Source organism: Bubalus bubalis, chromosome 6, assembly GCF_019923935.1.
Source record: "Bubalus bubalis isolate 160015118507 breed Murrah chromosome 6, NDDB_SH_1, whole genome shotgun sequence".
In the NCBI taxonomy this organism is placed as follows: Eukaryota; Metazoa; Chordata; class Mammalia; order Artiodactyla; family Bovidae; genus Bubalus; species Bubalus bubalis.
The window spans coordinates 24,102,387-24,121,672 of NC_059162.1; positions in this window are offsets into that span (position 1 = coordinate 24,102,387).

The window sequence follows — 19,286 nt, forward strand, 5'->3', positions numbered from 1 at the left end:
TAAAAAAAAAAAAAAAAAAAAAAATCCACCTGCCAATGCAGGAGATGCCAGACACACAGGTTCGATCCCTGGGTCAGGAAGATCCCTTGGAGAAGGAAATAACAACCCACTCCAGTATCTTGCCCGAAAATCCCATGGACATAGGAGTCTGGTGGGCCTACAGTCCATGGGGTCTCAAAGAGTTGGAAATGACTATTCTTACACAGCAATTCCTCTGACATGAGTCTTTCTAAGGTTTTCCTTCATGGGAACTAGAGATCAAAATAAATCTAAGGGTGAGAGAACACACCAATCCTTACATGTTACCTGGAGGCCCTGGCCTTAGCACCACACCAAGCTGAATCCTTTAAGGGAGCTCCAGGAGCTGCCACTGGCTCATCAAAACAGGGTGCCCTGGTATGGTTCTCCACCCCTTGTTCCCCCTAATGCTGTCATTTCCAACTAGAAAAGATTTTATTCGGTGTGCCTGTTTGCCAAAACTCATATAAATCAGGGTGCACACTTTGCAAGACTAAGATTTGATTAATCTTAAAAAATTTAGAAGCTGAATGAGTGGGGTTTGAGATTAAGTGTGCAAAGATGTTTAGGAGCAGCCTCCCCACAGCCTTCAGATTGAGATGGATGAGGAGCAATACTGGGTTTGAGCTGCCCATAATTGAAAAAGTGTGTGCCCAAAATATCATATTTATCCTTCATTTCTCCAAGAGCCATAACTCTAAGGCCTTCTGTTAGAACCTCAATAAAGTGAATGTCTTCAGCTTTAAGAGTCCCGGATACTCTCGGCGTTTATGATACTTATTATAGAACAGGGTTGGAATGCTGTGGATAAAAATATCGTCGGGAAAGAGGGTAGTCACTTTCCTAAAGGGATCTGGCCCCTAGGATTCCCTGAGAAAGCAACACCAAAGTGTAGATAAGTTGCACTGGTGAGTGAGTGAATAATAGGAGGGACTGCTGATACACAAATAAAATCTGCCAGCCCCAGGGGGCTGTGCCCATAGCAGCCACAGCATCCTCCCAGAAGGTGCCCAGGGCACATTCAGAGCTGCTAGGGGCCCAGTGCGGGGACCTCCATTCACTCTCTGTTGTGCACAAGTGAATGTGATTCCCGAAGTTGTGCAACAGGGTGGCTGTGAGTAGCTGGAACCAAAGGAGAAACCAAAATGTGGGCCCCAGGGACAGGATTGTAGTTCCACCTGCCCGCTCTAAGCTCTGAAATTATGACAGCAGCCCCTTCAGAAGAAACTGAGGGATGACATTCATAAAAGCATTCAGCAAATGCCAAGCACTACTCTGGCTGCAGTCTCTTACCTGCCATGACTCTGCTGCCTGACTACGACTTCAGTGGGCCAACACCTAATCTGCTGCTCACTCCCTGACCACCCACCCGTATCCTTTTCCATTTCACCCATCCCTGCTTCCTTAACTCTTCTTGTTTTAAATGACATAATGCAGACCCCCAAACAGAAGCAACTGTAGATCAGACCTTGGACTTCAAATCTATCCTGAAAATTAACTTTGTCCTTTTCTCCTTTTGGAATACTTGGATGTTGACATTTAAAAGTTCTGTGAGTGTTTTGTGTGAGTGCATTTGTATTCACACCCATCACCAATACACAAATAATTCACAGATGACGTTTCTAGTTAAGGGCAGGCCTAGGGCTATAAAATCAACTTTCAATGTGAATTGGAAATTAAACTTAAGTATTAAAAAGTTGGCAAGAACCTTAACATAAAATTTTATTTTCACTACAAGTCTGTTGAATTTGAAGAAGGGTCATGCCTAGTAGCTAAGTGGAAGAGTGCAATGTTAGAAAAGGAAAAGGGGGTGATTGTCTTTGTTTATACTTTTAAAGGTATAATGCAGGGTCGAAAGAGATGATATCAATTAGCACACTATTCTGACCACCCATTGGAGCTGGTAGAGTTAGCAAAACAAAGAATGAATGGGCAGGTCAATTGACTCCTGGCTCTGTATTGAGGATCACAACAGGGCATTTCACAGGTAGCAGCCCATCAACGCTCCTTGAGGAACTGTATGGAGTGCAGCATCCCAGACTGCCCTGAGGTCCTGAGTAAAGAGCTCTGGGTGGTCAGGGGACCATACTGAGAAACTCACATGCTTAGTGAAAACCTGCTCACCAAGCCTCCATCTATACCAAGGACACCCAGGGGTTCATTTGATTATTCTTGAAATTTATTCATAAGTTTAAATTTTTGTAAAATAAGAAGCAAAGTAAAACAAACAAACAAACCAAAAAACCCATCCTCTCCCTAAGTGCCTAATCCTCCGAACACCCGCACATCTCAGAAACATAAGCACATAAGACAAAGGGGAAGTGGAATTCACCTCCAGTCCTAGTTCTTGGCTCAGTATGGAACGATGTGTGCCTTGAACCTCATCTGCACTTGTTGAAAAGCCACATAGGGGATGCTTAGTCAGAAGTCTGGCCACTTCAGATGAGACCAGACGATGGACTGACAGCATATATGAAGGGGTACTTTTGTCTCTGACCCTCCCGAGGACAGAAGAGGGGCCCTGCCAGACCCACAGGTGTATATGCGTTTTCCCCACCGAGTGACGAGCCACGGTCAGAAATTGTTTTCCTAGGGCCTAGGAACCCAACATATGTGACTGATTAGAGCTAATATCTCATTTCTAATTCCACTGATTCCTTGAAAAGAGCAGATCTCAAAGACCATGGCTATTCTTAGCAATTTCATCTCCTCCCCCATGGTGCTCACTGCCCCCGAGCCAGGGAGAAGGTGGCCAGCAGGGACTGTTGCCAGATGCGGGTGGCAAGGACTCCTGCTGCCCTCTGAACGTCGGTGGGACACGGTGTCCCGAGGACACGCCTACAGTCAGAGCAACACAGACGCACACACGGGGCTGTTTCGCCTCCTGCCTCTCCGTTTCCAAGCCACAGCTGTGGTACAGCCACCATTAATAATGAGAAAGCTCCTTTCTGGGCCCACAGACTCTCCGACTTCCTCATCCAAGATGCATTCCTTTTCCCTGGCCCTTTAATCTTCCTGTGGTTTGGTAGGAAAGCCTCTCCATGGCCTTCCTTTTTGTTACCACAGGAAACAAAGGAAAACCTTGGGTCCCATCCCTCCAGACAGAAGATTTTAGTCCTCAGAGTGAATTTCTCAATGTAGACATAGCAGCGTCTCAGGAGGCCTGGCCCTTAGGCCCCTCTGAACAGAATTGAGGAACAAATAGAGTTGGACCTGCCCAGTCAGCCATTGCGAGCTGTGGCGGGGAGGGGGTGTCCCACACACCTCAGTGGTTTTCCCTGAAGTGGCCTCAGTGAGTGTTTATTGAACTGAGTTAATCACATGAACTCTCCCTCAGCATTCTCTAGGCATAGCCAGCCCTCAGGTTTGAGAGAGCCTGTGGTTACACAGATGATACCTCAGACCCAGAACAAATGACCTGGTGCCTATTTTCAGCACCACCACCATGCAGTTGTGTGATCTCAGGCAAGTGTCCTGACTTCTCTGAGTCTCACTTTCTGCATCAGTGAGAACAAGAACTACTAAACGTTTTCTATGACCTCTTCAAGCTCTGAAGAGGTACAAGTGCCTTAAGTGAACATCCCCACCAAATTGCCGAAGGCCATCATACATTTCGGTGTTCTGGTCTCTATTCTTCTGGCTTTGAAAGTAGATCATGATGAATGCAAACTCAGGGTTCACATTTATACAGCAAAAATCAGAGCCCCCAAAGCAGCGCTGGGGATAAAAATGATGATAAATGGAAACTAACTCTATCATCCAAAAATACCCCCTCAAAACTCTGAAGAAATATTGATAATAACTCTCCATCTGCTGAATAAATCAGAACAAGACTGGAGATCCTACCCAACATTGTTTGAGCATGGAGGACAGCCAATAATGTACTAGAGTTTCATGAAAACTGATCTCAGGAGGACTGACATAAATAAAACATGTCAAAGTTTTAAAGAGGAAAGTGAAAAGAAAAGGGACAGCAGAAGTGTTTTCTGTTTACTATTATCCTCATTGTAAAGAACTTTTGTAGAAAGAGCACAGGTCTGGGACTCAAGATGCTTGACTTCCAGATACTCTGTACCACTGATGACCACCTAAACTTGACAATCATTTCACCTTTCTACACAGGCTACTTTGCCTGGTGATTGTGAGAAGTGGATAAAAAAATTAAACAAAACATATAAAAATTTATTTGGGAAAAAGCTGCCCGAAAACCTAAGATGTAATGTGAACAAATTTCATGGTTAATTACAAGTAACAGTGGAAACTCCTCTCAGAACTGAAGTGAAAGAGCTGTGGGAGGGAGCATCTGCTTTAGGGCGCCCCCTGCAGGTTGTCCCAGATGTTGACACCAGGCTAGAGCCCAAGATTTCCAGCCCTGTGGGACCCTCAGGGGATCTGAACTCAGCCTGGGCTAAGCAGTGAGACCTGTAGTGGGGATGAGTGAGGGGGGAGCTGAGTGAGAAAGCTCAGTTTAATCTCTACTGCCAAGATTCCTACAACGCTATTAAGGCCTACCGGGATCCTCTCCCCACCAACAAGTCCCAGATCTGTTGGAAAGGGCCCAGATTTTTAACAGTGGGGGTCTTAGTTATCCCAGCCTCTTGCTCTCTTCAATCTAAATATTCTGGGGGAGAGCCCAAGTTCTCCCAAAATTCCCTCAAAGTGCTGGGTAGCTCTGGGTAGCCTGGACGGTCAGTTACTACTTAGGATGGAAGAGGGGTGAGGGGATCTCTACCAGTTTGCAGAACTGTTGGCTTATATATTGACTCTTGGTGCCTCCAGTGAATATCTGTTATGTTCCCCAAACAATGTTATAAATGTAGTCTACAGTTGAAATGACTAATCAGCCATATAATGGACCAAAATATCTTAGGCTAAAGTAAGAACAGCTGTAATGATTGTAGTACATAGTTGGAAACTCAAACTGGGACAAATCCAATAATTTATAGTTATCTCTGCATGTTTACATAAATGTGGTCAAATGCCAGGATTGCTAGCATATACCACATGGAAAATAAAACTCATTCTTTTGGAGGGGAGAGAGGGGGTGTTCTCTTAGATATTCTGTCCAGGAAAGAACCTGAAAATACATGGCACGGAGAGTAGGGCATGCAATCTGAGATACATACAATAATCTTCAGGAGAGTTCAATACCACACACACAAAAATTCTTCTGTTTAAAAGTCGTGTTTTCTAAATTTCTCCTCTTCCTTATCCTTCTTCCCCAGATCCTGAGCTTCTGATGTTGATGAAATGTCTGAATCTGTTGCTTCAGGGGAACACCCCATTATTCTCAGGCTTCTGGGAGGCATGGGGGTATCAGAGATCATGTGTGACTTTTTAATATAGATGCAGGGTAAAGTGATCCCCACAGAGAAATAAAAGGGGTTTGAATTATCACTTGCCTTGTCAGCCTTGATAGGGTCAATTTCCACAGATTTTAGGGGGAGAAAGTTGTGTTACTTGAACAAAATAGGTATCCCAAAGAATCTGAGAATTTTAGCATCGGAGGGAAATTTAAGAATCATTATATATTACTGGAAAAAAAAAAAAAAAAAACCTGTTGCCTAAAGAGGGAAAGTGGCTTATTTGAAATGTATTAGCATCAGAACCAGAGAAGGCAATGGCACCCCACTCCAGTACTCTTGCCTGGAAAATCCCATTGATGGAGAACCCTGGTAGGCTGCAGTCCATGGGGTCACTAAGAGTCAGACATGACTGAGCGATTTCACTTTAACTTTTCACTTTCATGCATTGGAGAAGGAAATGGCAACCCACTCCAGTGTTCTTGCCTGGAAAATCCCAGGGACGGGGGAGCCTGGTGGGCTGCCGTCTCTGGGGTCGCACAGAGTCGGACACGACTGAAGCGACTTAGCAGCAGCATCAGAACCAAAGCTTCCACTTGAAAATATGCATAAAAAGGAAAAAAGAGTGAAAGAGGAAAAGGGAAACAAAGGAAGATGTTGGTTTTGCAGCGAGAGACAGACAGAGAGAGTCAGAGACAGAGATACAGAGAGAGGCAGAATAAAGAAAAAACTAAGAGAAGAGAGAGAAGAGGCAATCTTATAAGAAGACAGAAAGCAGAAGGGTTGTTGCACAAATATGAGAAAAATATGCCATGGTATATATTTAACAATATCCCACTGTTCCATTTCCTAACTCCTCTGTGTAACAACCAACCCTCCAACTTAACAGACAGCATGTATCTTGGAATAATCTAGAGTTCAGGGCAGTCACAAGCACTGGAAAGCCTGCCATCAGCTTTAACAAATAGATTTTTGTCTAATTTGGACCATTTTTGAAAGAGACCTGAAAAATCATCTTTTCATTTTTGGATTTTTGTGTTTTTTCCTTCCCAGCCACACCTAAACCATTCCAGAGAGATCAAACTCTCTAGTGATTCTATTCCCAGAAGGAAGCAGACTGTCTTAAAGCATCTGGCCTGGGGCCCTCGTGTTGTCATAGCTCATAGCTCATCTTTCTCTGTGCCCTGAGCAGCTGATCTGAATACAGAGTTTACGTGAACTTCAAAGAAAGCTGGCAGGATGGAGTTTGGGGCCTCACTGCTTTAATCAAGATGGATTCAAAACTTTTGCTTATCAAGTAGAAAACTAAAACCAGCAATGGCAAATTAATTGACACTGACTAAAAAGGAAATGGCAATCAAAAAGGTGCAGGAAACTCAATAAAATTATATTTAAAGTGGTAATACTCTCCTCGCAGTTGATGATGGATCGAGTTTACTTCTTGCCTCCATAAATAATATTAGCTCATGAAATTAGATAGCCTCCTAATTCTATGCAGGGAAACATGCAAAAGCTCAAAAACATTGTTTCCACCTGCATGTCATGATGATGCTATTCCTTTCTCCTTGACGGGGGGCTCCCTGTCCAAGCTTTTTGGCCAGCTGGTGGGAGCTGCAGCACTGGCCACTCACCCTGACTCTGCACTTCAGCGTAACGTCACTCAACACTCCACCTGCTTCTTCTCTTCTCAAGCTCTGCTTCACACGGGGACCATCCACATGGAACACATCAAGTGCTGACTTGGGATCTAAGTTGTTTTTCCCCAAGTTGGTCTCCCTCAGGAAAGCACTGAGTCTGGCACATCATAGGTGCACAGAAGGAACTTCTTAAGTAAAGGAGGGAAAAAGAAACCCGCATTCCTGTAACATCACCCCAGCACCCAGCACCATGAGAAGCATGTACGAGTTGAGCCTCGTTCCCAAGATGGTGACAAGATGGAGTCCCTATCATTCTAGACTGGGAAGTTTGCTGAGTCCCTTACTGAGAAGATACTGCGAGCCACTCGGAAGCCCTTCTGTGTCAGAGCAGAAGGAAGAGTTGAGGAAGGAAAAGGGCAGACAGGGGAATAGGTCCCTGGAGCCAGTCCCTGGCTACAAATATCTCACTAACTTCTTCATGGGCTACATTTTTTTTTGCTGTTCTCTCCTTCTTCTAATGCAAACAAACGTGATTTCTAAGACCTCAATTTCTCTCACCCTCTTATAGACATCAAAGGAGAAAGTGTTCAAAAATAGAACCCAAAGCGAAAAAAGATAAGCACTAACATATTGGGTGTTTCTCACTCTCCCTTAAGGAGGTGTTTCTAGTGACACAAAGAACATCACCCCCTTTCCCCACCCTCTGTCCACTCCGAGTCTACTGCTGCTTCTGCTGTTCAGTTCTCTCCAAGTAAAGATGCAATCAAGAGAAAGATATGCACAGCACTCTAGCACTTTACTCTTAAGGTGAAGAGGAGAAGCAAAGAGTAAGCTAGAGAGAACTAGTAACAAAGGCAGATCTCTCCAGAGACACATACAGTATTAAAAAGAAAATGCTTTTCAAAGAAGATAAGTGGTCAATAAGCACATGAAAAGATGTTCAGTATCATTAGTCATTAGAGAAATGCAAATCAAAACCAAAATCAAAGTGAACTATCACCTGCCACTCACTAGGATGGCTAAAGTAAAAATGACAGAAAATAACAAGTGCTGATGAGGATCTGGCGAAACTGGAACCCTTGTGTATGACTAGTTGGAATATAAAATGGTGCAGCTTTTTTAGAAAGCAGTCTGGCAGTTCCTTAAAAAATTAAATGTAGATGTCTATATGACCCAGCAATTCCACTAAGTTTATACCCAAGAGAACTGAAAACATGTACACTCAAAAGTTTATAGAAGCTCAATTTGTAATAACCAAAAGATGGAAACAACCCAAATGTCCATCAACTGATGAACAGATAAAATGTTGTATATCCATCCAATAAAATATTATTTAGCCATAAAAGGAAAGAAGTACTAATACATGCTACAACATGGATGAACCTTGAACAGATGATGAGTGAAAGAAGCCAGATACCAAAGTCCACATACTCTGTGATCCATTTACATGAAACGCCCAGAACAGGGAAACTTAGAGACAGAAAACAGACTAGTGATTGCCAGGGGCTGGAGAGAGATGATAATGCAGAGTGACTGCTAAGGGGTCAGGGTTTCTTTTAGGAGAAATGCAAATTTTCCAGAACTAAATAGTGGTATTTGCTATGACCAGCACATTCTCTTGGCAGAACTAGTCAAAGCTATGGTTTTTCCATTAGTCATATAGGATGTGAGAGTTGGACTATAAAGAAAGCTGAGTACCAAAGAATTGATGCTTTTGAACTGTGGTGTTGGAGAAGACTCTTGAGAGTCCCTTGGACTGCAAGGAGATCCAACCAATCCATCCTAAAGGAAACCAGTCCTGAATATTCATTGCAAGGACTGATGCTGAAGCTGAAACACCAGTAGTTTGGCCACTTGATGTGAAGAACTGACTGACTGGAAAAGACCCTGATGTTGGGAAAGACTGAAGGCAGGAGGAGAAGGGGACGACAGAAGATGAGATGGTTGGATGGCATCACCGACTCTATGGACATGAGTTTGAGTAGGCTCCAGGAGTTGGTGATGGCCATGGAAGCCTGGTGTGCTGCAATCCATGGGGTCACAAAGAGTCGGACACGGCTGAGCAACTGAACTGAACTGAACTGAACTGAAATAATGGTGATAGTGGCACAACCTTTTGAGTATATTAAAACCCACTGAATTGTACACCTTAAAGTGCAACTGTACGGTATGTGAATTATATACCTGGTGGTTCAGAGGTTAAAGCGTCTGCCTGCGTCTGCCTGCAGTGCGGGAGACCTGGGTTCGATTCCTGGGTCGGGAAGATCCCCTGGAGAAAGAAATGGCAACCCACTCCAGTATTCTTGCCTGGAGAACCCCATGGACGGAGGAGCCTGGTGGGCTGCAGTCCCCCAGGTCGCAAAGAGTCGGACACGACTGAGCGACTTCACTTTCACTTTCAAAAAATATTTTAAAGAAGATTTTGGTATTGCTCAAATGACATTTAAGACCCTGCTGGGAACTCTAATATTAACTTGGAAAGTGTGTCTAGTTACAAAGAGCACCAGCCTCTCCACCTTTCAGCCTCCAACTCTAACCCCAGTGAAGCCCAGATCCAATCCTATATAGCTACTCCTAAAGGAAAAAACAAAAAACAGGAGGACAGACATCAATCGGTGATTATAGGTGAATTGAGGCCCATCTAAAGTTTGTGAACATTCCTTGTGAGGAGTGGGGAGGAGGCTGGATGGAGAAACACGAATAAAGGAAGATGAACCACCACATTCCAAGAAGGGGTCACGCACTGAGTATGAAAGGAAGGTGGTGTCTCCTAAGAGGTCTCTTCTGAATCCCTCTCCAAGTGTTGATTCTACAATAGTGTGGCCAATGTAACCCACTTACTTTGGTCATTTCTGAGCAAAAGTGAGGCTTGTCTGCCTGCTGGGCTTCTGCTGGGGTTCCCACTTTGCTGGCCTAACCTCCCCCCTTCTCTCTCCTAGGATGTGTAACAACCTCTGAAGGGCTGCCAGTGTACTGCATGACTAGTTGCTTATTTGTTTTTAAAGTTAAACTCTAAAAAACCAAAATGATATCTTCAGAAGATACTAGGCAAAATTTTTTTTTTTTTTTTGAAAACAGCTTTTATCTTGTTCTTCTGCATCATGGAAGAAAACAAGTACATGGGTATTTAACTAGAATATTTTAACAAATTCACAAAGAAAGAATAATAGAATGTCAGTGTAATCTTAATGAATTAACAGTGTTGGACATCAATGACTACTATTATCATAAGGAAGGCTTTGAGACATACATGCCTCCTGATGAAGAACACATCACCCATGAGGTTGTCATGACCAAAAGGGGGGGAAAAAAAAGACCTGAATTGGGATAAGTGGAAACATAGAGGTTAGAGGAAAAGATTAAGCTTCACTCTGGGGAAGTAATCAGCAAAATCTAGACTATAGGAAACTGCAAAAAAGTGATCCAGTTTCTTCATTAAGTGAATTGTAAGGAAAAATAAAGTCATGGAAGGGAACATCTATGGATTAAGGGACATTTAAAAGATAATTTTAGAAACAGGTAAAACCAAACTAGTGTTTAGGAACATACACCTAGGTGGTAAGACTAAAGAAAAGTGGGAAGTGGTTGCAATAAAAGATGGGATGGTGGTTACTCTAGCAGAGAGAGGGGTGGTGGTTGAGGCGGGCATTTAGGGGGGCTTCTGGGGTGATTGGAAGAATTCTCTAATCATGGGTAGTGTTTACAAGAGTCCTGAGTATTCTTGCCTGGAGAATTCCATGAACCGAGGAAACTGGCAGGCTGTAGTCCATGGGTTCACAGAGAGTCAGACATGACTGAGTGACTGAGTACGCATACATGCATGCACACGATCTTAAAGCAGTGACTTTAATGTGCACATTTTCTTTTTATGGTTTTCTGTCACTCATTATAACAATAAAAAGATTTTCAAATAACATTTAAATTAATTCAGTGGGAGAGATGGTAAAGAAAACCCAGAAGATGGAGAGAAAGATATTAAGAATGAATCACATTTACATGACATAATTACTTTTTATAGCAAAAGCAGAACCCCTTTCTTTTCTGTATACAAAGATGATTGTTGATGTCACTCAGGACTTTCCTCTTCAAAACGCACACTTAATTTGCACCATTCTTGCAATGGAGTTAAGGTGGAGATGGAAGAGTTAGTAGGGGAGAGATGGAAACAGAGCCTGGCTCGGTGATCGCCAGTGTAGGCTGGGGGAACGGGAAACATCTTGAGACCACCACTGGGCAGAGGCCTAGGCAGCAGCAAGGACGGCATCTGGCCCAGTGTCCGCAGGGACCCCCGCCAGCGAGACACCAGCTTCCCCAGGAGCAGCTGTGGAAGTCAGGACCCGTGCGGGGAAGTGTCAGCCGTGTCACAACCTTGGCAGCCGAGAAGTGAGGCCTCCGTGTCTGCCTGTCTGCATGTCTGTCAGCATGATATTCTGGGTCAACAAATATTCACCAGGATGCACCATTTCAGCTGACCTACGCCACCCCCTCTGCTGCAGGAGAAAATAAACAGGGCCGGGAGTGCAGAGGACTTCTGCCACCTTCAGAGCTGCCATTGTGCTCTGTGTGTGAGCCGAGAGCTCAGGCAAATTTGTGCAGCCAGTATCATCACGAACCCAACACCTCCCTTGAATGTTAAATGGTAACACAGTGCCATCGACATGTCAACTCTGAGAGGATAACATTCAAGGGGAGCTTAGTTAATCAGTGAGCAACCCTCTCTGTACACCGCCAGTGGGAGGGGTCCCCTGGCACAGTTTTTTCTTCCTCTTCCTTTTCTGTGCCCTCAACATCTATGTCTGTATATCCGTTTCAATTTTTCCTTTCATTGCTAGTGTCTATGCATCTGTCTTCACAGCTAGACTGGGGGCCACTCATTCAATAAGCATTTGTTGAGCAATTCATTATGTGCAAAATAAGAATAACTAAAAAATAAAAATGCTAAAGTGACAAAATAGTAACTCATAGACATAAGAGATATTAAACAAATGTATAAATACATAATTACACATGCTGTGAGTGCTGAGAAAGGGAAGAAAAGGGTAAGACAAATGATTATACAGAGAGATCTGTTTGACATTGCCACGTCAGGGACAACTTCAGTGAGAAAGAATAAGTAGGAACTGGCCAGTCCTGGGATGGGGAGCATGTTGCTCAGCAGGGAATGTGTCCAAAGCATGAGGGTGAGAGGGACACCAGTACAAGCCAGGAATGGAGAGGCAGGCAGGGCCATGACATTAGGAACCTGGTAGACCTTGAAAAAGTCTTAAGATTGTTACCTAGGTACAAGGGGAAGGAGCACATATTTAGTACTGGGAGACAGGATAGGTAACTAGCACGGTGGACAAAAGCAGTGATGATGGTAATGTGGACCAGAGAGGAGAAGGTTCTGATGGAGAAAAGTCCACAGACCTGAGATGTATCTGGGAGGCAGATTTGGAGGGATCTTGGGTGGATGTGATCATCTGAGTTAAATTCACCCATTCCAGTCCATTTCAGATCACTGATTCCTAGAATGTCGACCTTCACTCTTGCCATCTCTTGTTTGACCACTTCCAATTTGCCTTGATTCATGGACCTGACATTCCAGGTTCCTATGCAATATTGCTCTTTACAGTATCAGACCTTGCTTCTATCACCAGTCACATCCACAACTGGGTATTGTTTTTGCTTTGGCTCCATCCCTTCATTCTTTCTGGAGTTATTTCTCCACTGATCTCCAGTAGCATATTGGGCACCTACTGACCTGGGGAGTTTGTCTTTCAGTATCCTATCATTTTGCCTTTTCATACTATTCATGGGGTTCTCAAGGCAAGAATACTGAAGTGGTTTGCCAGTCCCTTCTCCAGTGGACCACATTCTGTCAAATCTCTCCACCATGACCCGCCCATCTTGGGTTGCCCCACAGGCATGGCTTAGTTTCACTGAGTTAGACAAGGCTGTGGTCCTAGTGTGATTAGATTGACTAGTTTTCTGTGAGTATGGTTTCAGTGTGTTTGCCCTCTGATGCCCTCTTGCAACACCTACCGTCTTACTTGGGTTTCTCTTACCTTGGGCGTGGGGTATCTCTTCACGGCTGCTCCAGCAAAGTGCAGCCATTGCTCCCTACCTTGGACGAGGGGTATCTCCTCACCACCGCCCTTCCTGACCTTCAACGTGGGATAGCTCCTCTAGGCCCTCCTGCGCCCACGCAGCCATGGCTCCTTGGACATGGGGTTGGTCCTCCCAGCCACCGCCCCTGGCCTCAGTTGTGTGGTTGCTCCTCCCCGCCGCCGCTCCTGGCCTCGGGCTTGGGGCGTGGGGTATCTCCTCCCTGCCATCGCCCCTGACCTCAGACATGGGATAACTCCTCTCGTCGCCACCCCTGACTTTGGACACTGGGTATCTCCTCTCGGCCGCCCCCCCCGACCTCGGACGCGGGGTAGCTCCTCTCAGCCGTTCCTGCGCCTTCGCAGTCTGGTACTCTCGGCTGCTGCCCCTGACCTCGGACGTGCGGTAACTCCTTTTGGCTGCTGCCCTTCGGGCATGGGGTCCTCCTGGCTTCTGCCTCTGACCTCAGACATGGGGTGGCTCCTCTCGGCCGCGCTATGGGGCGCCCATCGCAGCTGTCTGCGCTATGGGGCACCCGTCGCAGCCGCCATGGTCAACAAAAGAGTCTGAAATGCAGTACTTGGATGCAATCTCAAAAACGACAGAATAATCTCTGTTTGTTTCCAAGGCAAACCATTCAATATCACAGTAATCCAAGTCTATGCCCCAACCAGTAACACTGAAGAAGCTGAAGTTGAATGGTTCTATGAAAACCTACAAGACCTTTTAGAACTAACACCCAAAAAAGATGTCCTTTTCATTATAGGGGACTGGAATGCAAAAGTAGGAAGTCAAGAAACACCTGGAGTAACAGGCAAATTTGGCTTTGGAATATGGAATGAAGCAGGGCAAAGATTAATAAGAGTTTTGCCAAGAAAATGCACTGGTCATAACAAACACCCTCTTCCAACAACACAAGAGAAGACTCTATACATGGACATCACTAGATGGTCAACACCGAAATCAGATTGATTATATTCTTTGCAGCCAAACATGGAGAAGCTCTATACAGTCAGCAAAAACAAGACCAGGAGCTGACTGTGGCTCAGACCATGAACTCCTTATTGCCAAATTCAGACTTCAATTGAAGAAAGTAGGGAAAACCACTAGACCATTCAGGTATGACCTAAATCAAATCCCTTATGATTATACAGTGGAAGTGAGAAATAGATTTAAGGGCCTAGATCTGATAGATAGAGTGCCTGATGAACTATGGAATGAGGTTCATGACATTGTACAGGAGACAGGGATCAAGACCATTCCCATAGAAAAGAAATGCAAAAAAGCAAAATGGCTGTCTGGGGAGGCCTTACAAATAGCTGTGAAAAGAAGAGAAGCAAAAAGCAAAGGAGAAAAGGAAAGATATAAGCATCTGAATGCAGAGTTCCAAAGAATAGCAAGAAGAGACAAGAAAGCCTTCTTCAGCGATCAATGCAAAGAAATAGAGGGAAACAACAGAATGGGAAAGACTAGGGATCTCTTCAAGAAAATCAGAGATACCAAAGGAACATTTCATGCAAAGATGGGCTCGATAATGGACAGAAATGGTATGGACCTAACAGAAGCAGAAGATATTAAGAAGAGGTGGCAAGAATACACATAAGAACTGTACAAAAAAGATCTTCATGACCCAGATAATCATGATGGTGTGATCACTGACCTAGAGCCAGACATCCTGGAATGTGAAGTCAAGCGGGCCTTAGAAAGCATCACTATGAACAAAGCTAGTGGAGGTGATGGAATTCCAGTGGAGCTATTCCAAATCCTGAAAGATGATGCTGTGAAAGTGCTGCACTCAATATGCCAGCCAATTTGGAAAACTCAGCAGTGGCCACAGGACTGGAAAAGGTCAGTGTTCATTCCAATCCCAAAGAAAGGCAATGCCAAAGAATGCTCAAACTACCGCACAATTGCACTCATCTCACATGCTAGTAAAGTAATGCTCAAAATTCTCCAAGCCAGGCTTCAGCAATATGTGAACCGTGAACTTCCTGATGTTCAAGCTGGTTTTAGAAAAGGCAGAGGAACCAGAGATCAAATTGCCAACATCTGCTGGATCATAGAAAAAGCAAGAGAGTTCCAGAGAAACATCTTTTTCTGCTTTATTGACTATGCCAAAGCCTTTGACTGTGTGGATCACAGTAAACTGTGGACAATTCTGAAAGAGATGGGAATACCAGACCACCTGATCTGCCTCTTGAGAAATCTGTATGCAGGTCAGGAAGCAACAGTTAGTACTGGACACGGAACAACAGACTGGTTCCAAATAGGAAAAGGAGTTCGTCAAGGCTGTATATTGTCACCCTGTTTATTTAACTTCTATGCAGAGTACATCATGAGAAACGCTGGACTGGAAGAAACACAAGCTGGAATCAAGATTGCCGGGAGAAATATCAATAACCTCAAATATGCAGATGACACCACCCTTATGGCAGAAAGTGAAGAGGAACTCAAAGGCCTCTCGATGAAAGTGAAAGTCGAGAGTGAAAAAGTTGGCTTAAAGCTCAACATTCAGAAAACGAAGATCATGGCATCCGGTCCCACCACTTCGTGGGAAATAGATGGGGAAACAGTGTCAGACTTTATTTTTCTGGGCTCCAAAATCACTGCAGATGGTGACTGCAGCCATGAAATTAAAAGACGCTTACTCCTTGGAAGAAAGGTTATGACCAACCTAGATAGCATATTCAAAAGCAGAAACATTACTTTGCCAACAAAGGTCCATCTAATCAAGGCTATGGTTTTTCCTGTGGTCATATATGGATGTGAGAGTTGGACTGTGAAGAAAGCTGAGTGCCGAAGAATTGATGCTTTTGACCTGTGGTGTTGGAGAAGACTCTTGAGAGTCCCTTGGACTGCAAGAAGATCCAACCAGTCCATTCTGAAGGAGATCAGCCCTGGGATTTCTTTGGAGGAAACGATGCTGAAGCTGAAACTCCAGTACTTTGGCCACCTCATGCGAAGAGTTGACTCATTGGAAAAAGACTCTGATGCTGGGAGGGATTGGGGGCAGGAGGAGAAGGGGACCACAGAGGATGAGATGGCTGGATGGCATCACTGACTCGATGGCCGTGAGTCTGAGTGAACTCTGGGAGTTGGTGATGGACAGGGAGGCCTGGCGTGCTGTGATTCATGGGGTCGCAAAGAGTCGGACATGACTGAGCGACTGATCTGATCTGATCTGCGTGGATGTGAGTGGTAATGGTTCAGTATACAAATTCTTGAAGAATACCCAGGTAGGTGAAGGTAACATTTACTATCAAAACCCAATATCCAAACAATATAAGACTAGCCCCAAAATTTGTTGTTGTTCAGTTGCTAAGTCATGCCTGACTCTTTGAGACCAAATGGACTGCAGCATGCCAGGCTCCTCTGTCCTCTACTATCTCCCAGACTTTGTTCAAATGCATGTCCATTGAGTTGGTGATGCTGTCTAACCATCTCATCCTCTGCCACCCCCTTCTTTTGGCTTTAATCTTTCCCAGCTTCAGAGCCTATAGCAACCCACTCCAGTATTCTTGCTGGGAGAATCCCATGGACAGTATGAAAAGGCAAAAATGGAAGCACATAAATGCATAAATGCTAAAGCATGACTGAACTCATTCTGAATATCAATATAAAACTCTAAATAGAAAAATTAAAAATTTGAATCCAGCAGTGTGATACAAGTAGCTAACATGATTAGGGATATATATCTTTACCATGGGCCAAACACTGTTATACATATATTAACACGTTTATCTTCACAACATACAACATAAGGAATATTATTGTCCTCATTTTACTGTCGGGTAAACTGGTTCAGAATAATGAGCTGCTTTACCTGTATCAACACAGATGACTTTCCCAGACATCAGTTCAATTCAGTTGCTCAGATGTGTCTGACTCTTTGCAACCCCATGGACCGCAGCATGCCAGGCTTCCATGGCCATCACCAACTCCCAGATCTTACTCAAACTCATGTCCATAGGGTCGGTGATGCCATCCAACCATTTCATCCTCTGTCATCCCCTTCTCCTTCTGCCTTCGGTTTTCCCAGCATCAAGGTCTTTTCCAATCAGTCAGTTCTTTGCATCAGGTGGCCAAACTACTGGCGTTTCAGCTTCAGCATCAGTCCTTCCAATGAATATTCAGGACTGATTTCCTTTAGGATGGACTGGTTGGATCTCCTTGCAGTCCAAGGGACTCTCAAGAGTCTTCTCCAACACCACAGTTCAAAAGCATTAATTCTTTGGCACTCAGCTTTTTTTGAGTGTGGTCCAACTCTCACATCTAATCATGACTACTGGAAAAACCATAGCTTTGACTAGATGGACCTTTGTTGGCAAAGTAATGTCTCTGCCTTTTAATATGTGGTCTAGGTTGGTCACAGCTTTTCTTCCAAGGAGCAAGTGTCTTTTAACTTCATGGCTGCAATCACCATCTGCAGTGATTTTGGAGTCCAAAAAAATAAAGTCTCTCACTGTTTCCACTGTCTCCTCAACTATTTGCCATGAAGCGATGGGGCTGGATGCCATGATCTTAGTTTTCTGAATGTTGAGTTTCAAGCCTACTTTTCCACTCTCCTCTTTCACTTTCATCAAGAGGCTCTTTAGTTCTTCTTCACTTTCTGCCATAAGGGTGGTGTCATCTGCATATTTGAGGTTATTGACATTTCTCCTGGCAATCTTGATTCCAGCTTGCACTTCTTCCAGCCTGGCATTTTGCATGATGTACTCTGCATATAAGTTAAATAAGCAAGGTGGCAATACACAGCCATGATGTACTCCTTTCCCAATTTGGAACCAGTCTGTTGTTCCATGTCCAGTTCTAACTGTTGCTTCTTGACTTGCATACAGATTTCTCGGGAGGCAGGTAAAGTGGTCTGGTATTCCCATCTCTCTCAGAATTTTCCACCGTTTGTTGTGATCCACACAGTCAAAGGCTTTGGCATAGTTAATAAAGCAGAAATAGATGTGTTTCTGGAACTCTCTTGCTTTTTTGATGATCCAAAAGATGCTGGCAATTTGCTCTCAGGTTCCTCTGCCTTTTCTAAATACAACTTGAATATCTGGAAGTTCACGGTTCACATACTGTTGAAGCCTGGCTTGTAGAATTTTGAGCATTACTTTGCTAGCGTGTGAGATGAGTCTGAGTTTTCCAAATTTGCTAGCATATTGAGTGATTGAGTGCACCACTTTCACAGCATCATCTTTTAGGATTTGAAATAGCCCAACTGGAATTCCATCACCTCCACTAGCTTTGTTCCTAGTGATGCTTCCTAAGGCCTGCTGCTGCTGCTACTGCTAAGTCGCTTCAGTCGTGTCCAACTCTGTGCGACCCCAGAGACGGCAGCCCACCAGGCTCCCCCGTCCCTGGGATTCTCCAGGCAAGAACACTGGAGTGGGTTGCCATTTCCTTCTCCAATGCATGAAAGTGAAGTTGCTCAGTCATGTCCGACTCTTAGCGACCCCATGGACTGCAGCCTAGCAGGCTCCTCCGTCCATGGGATTTTCTAGGCAAGACTACTGGAATGGGGTGCCATCGCCTTCTCCTAAGGCCTGCTGCTGCTAAGTTGCTTCAGTCGTGTCCGACTCTATGTGACCCCATAGACGGCAGCCCACCAGGCTCCCCTGTCCCTGGGATTCTCCAGGCAAGAACACTGGAGTGGGGTGCCATTGCCTTCTCCCTCCTAAGGCCTACTTGACTTCAAATTCCAGGATGTCTGGCTGTAGGTGAGTGATCACACCATTTGTGGCTATCTGGGTCATGAAGATCTTTTATGTATAGTTCTTCTGTGTATTCTTGCCACCTCTTCTTAATATCTTCTGCTTCTGTTAGGTCCATACCATTTCTGTCCTTTATTGCACCTATCTTTGCATGAAATGTTCCCTTGGTATCACTAATTTTCTTGAAGAGATCTCTAGTCTGTCCCATTCTATTGTTTTCCTCTATTTCTTTGCATTGATCACTGAGGAAGGGTTTCTTACTCTCCTTGCTATTCTTTGGAACTCTGCATTCAAATGGATATATCTTTCCTTTTCTCCTTTGCCTTTCATGTCTCTTCTTTTCAGAGCTATTTGTAAGGTGTCCTCAGACAGCCATTTTGCCTGTTTGCATTTCTTTTTCTTGGGGATGGTCTTGATCACTGCCTCTTGTACAATGTCATGAACCCTATAATGTCCCAGACATAATGGTAAGTAAAAGTCAGAGACTTGTTTCTATGTATGATTCCATTTAGTATATGAAATTCAAGAATGGG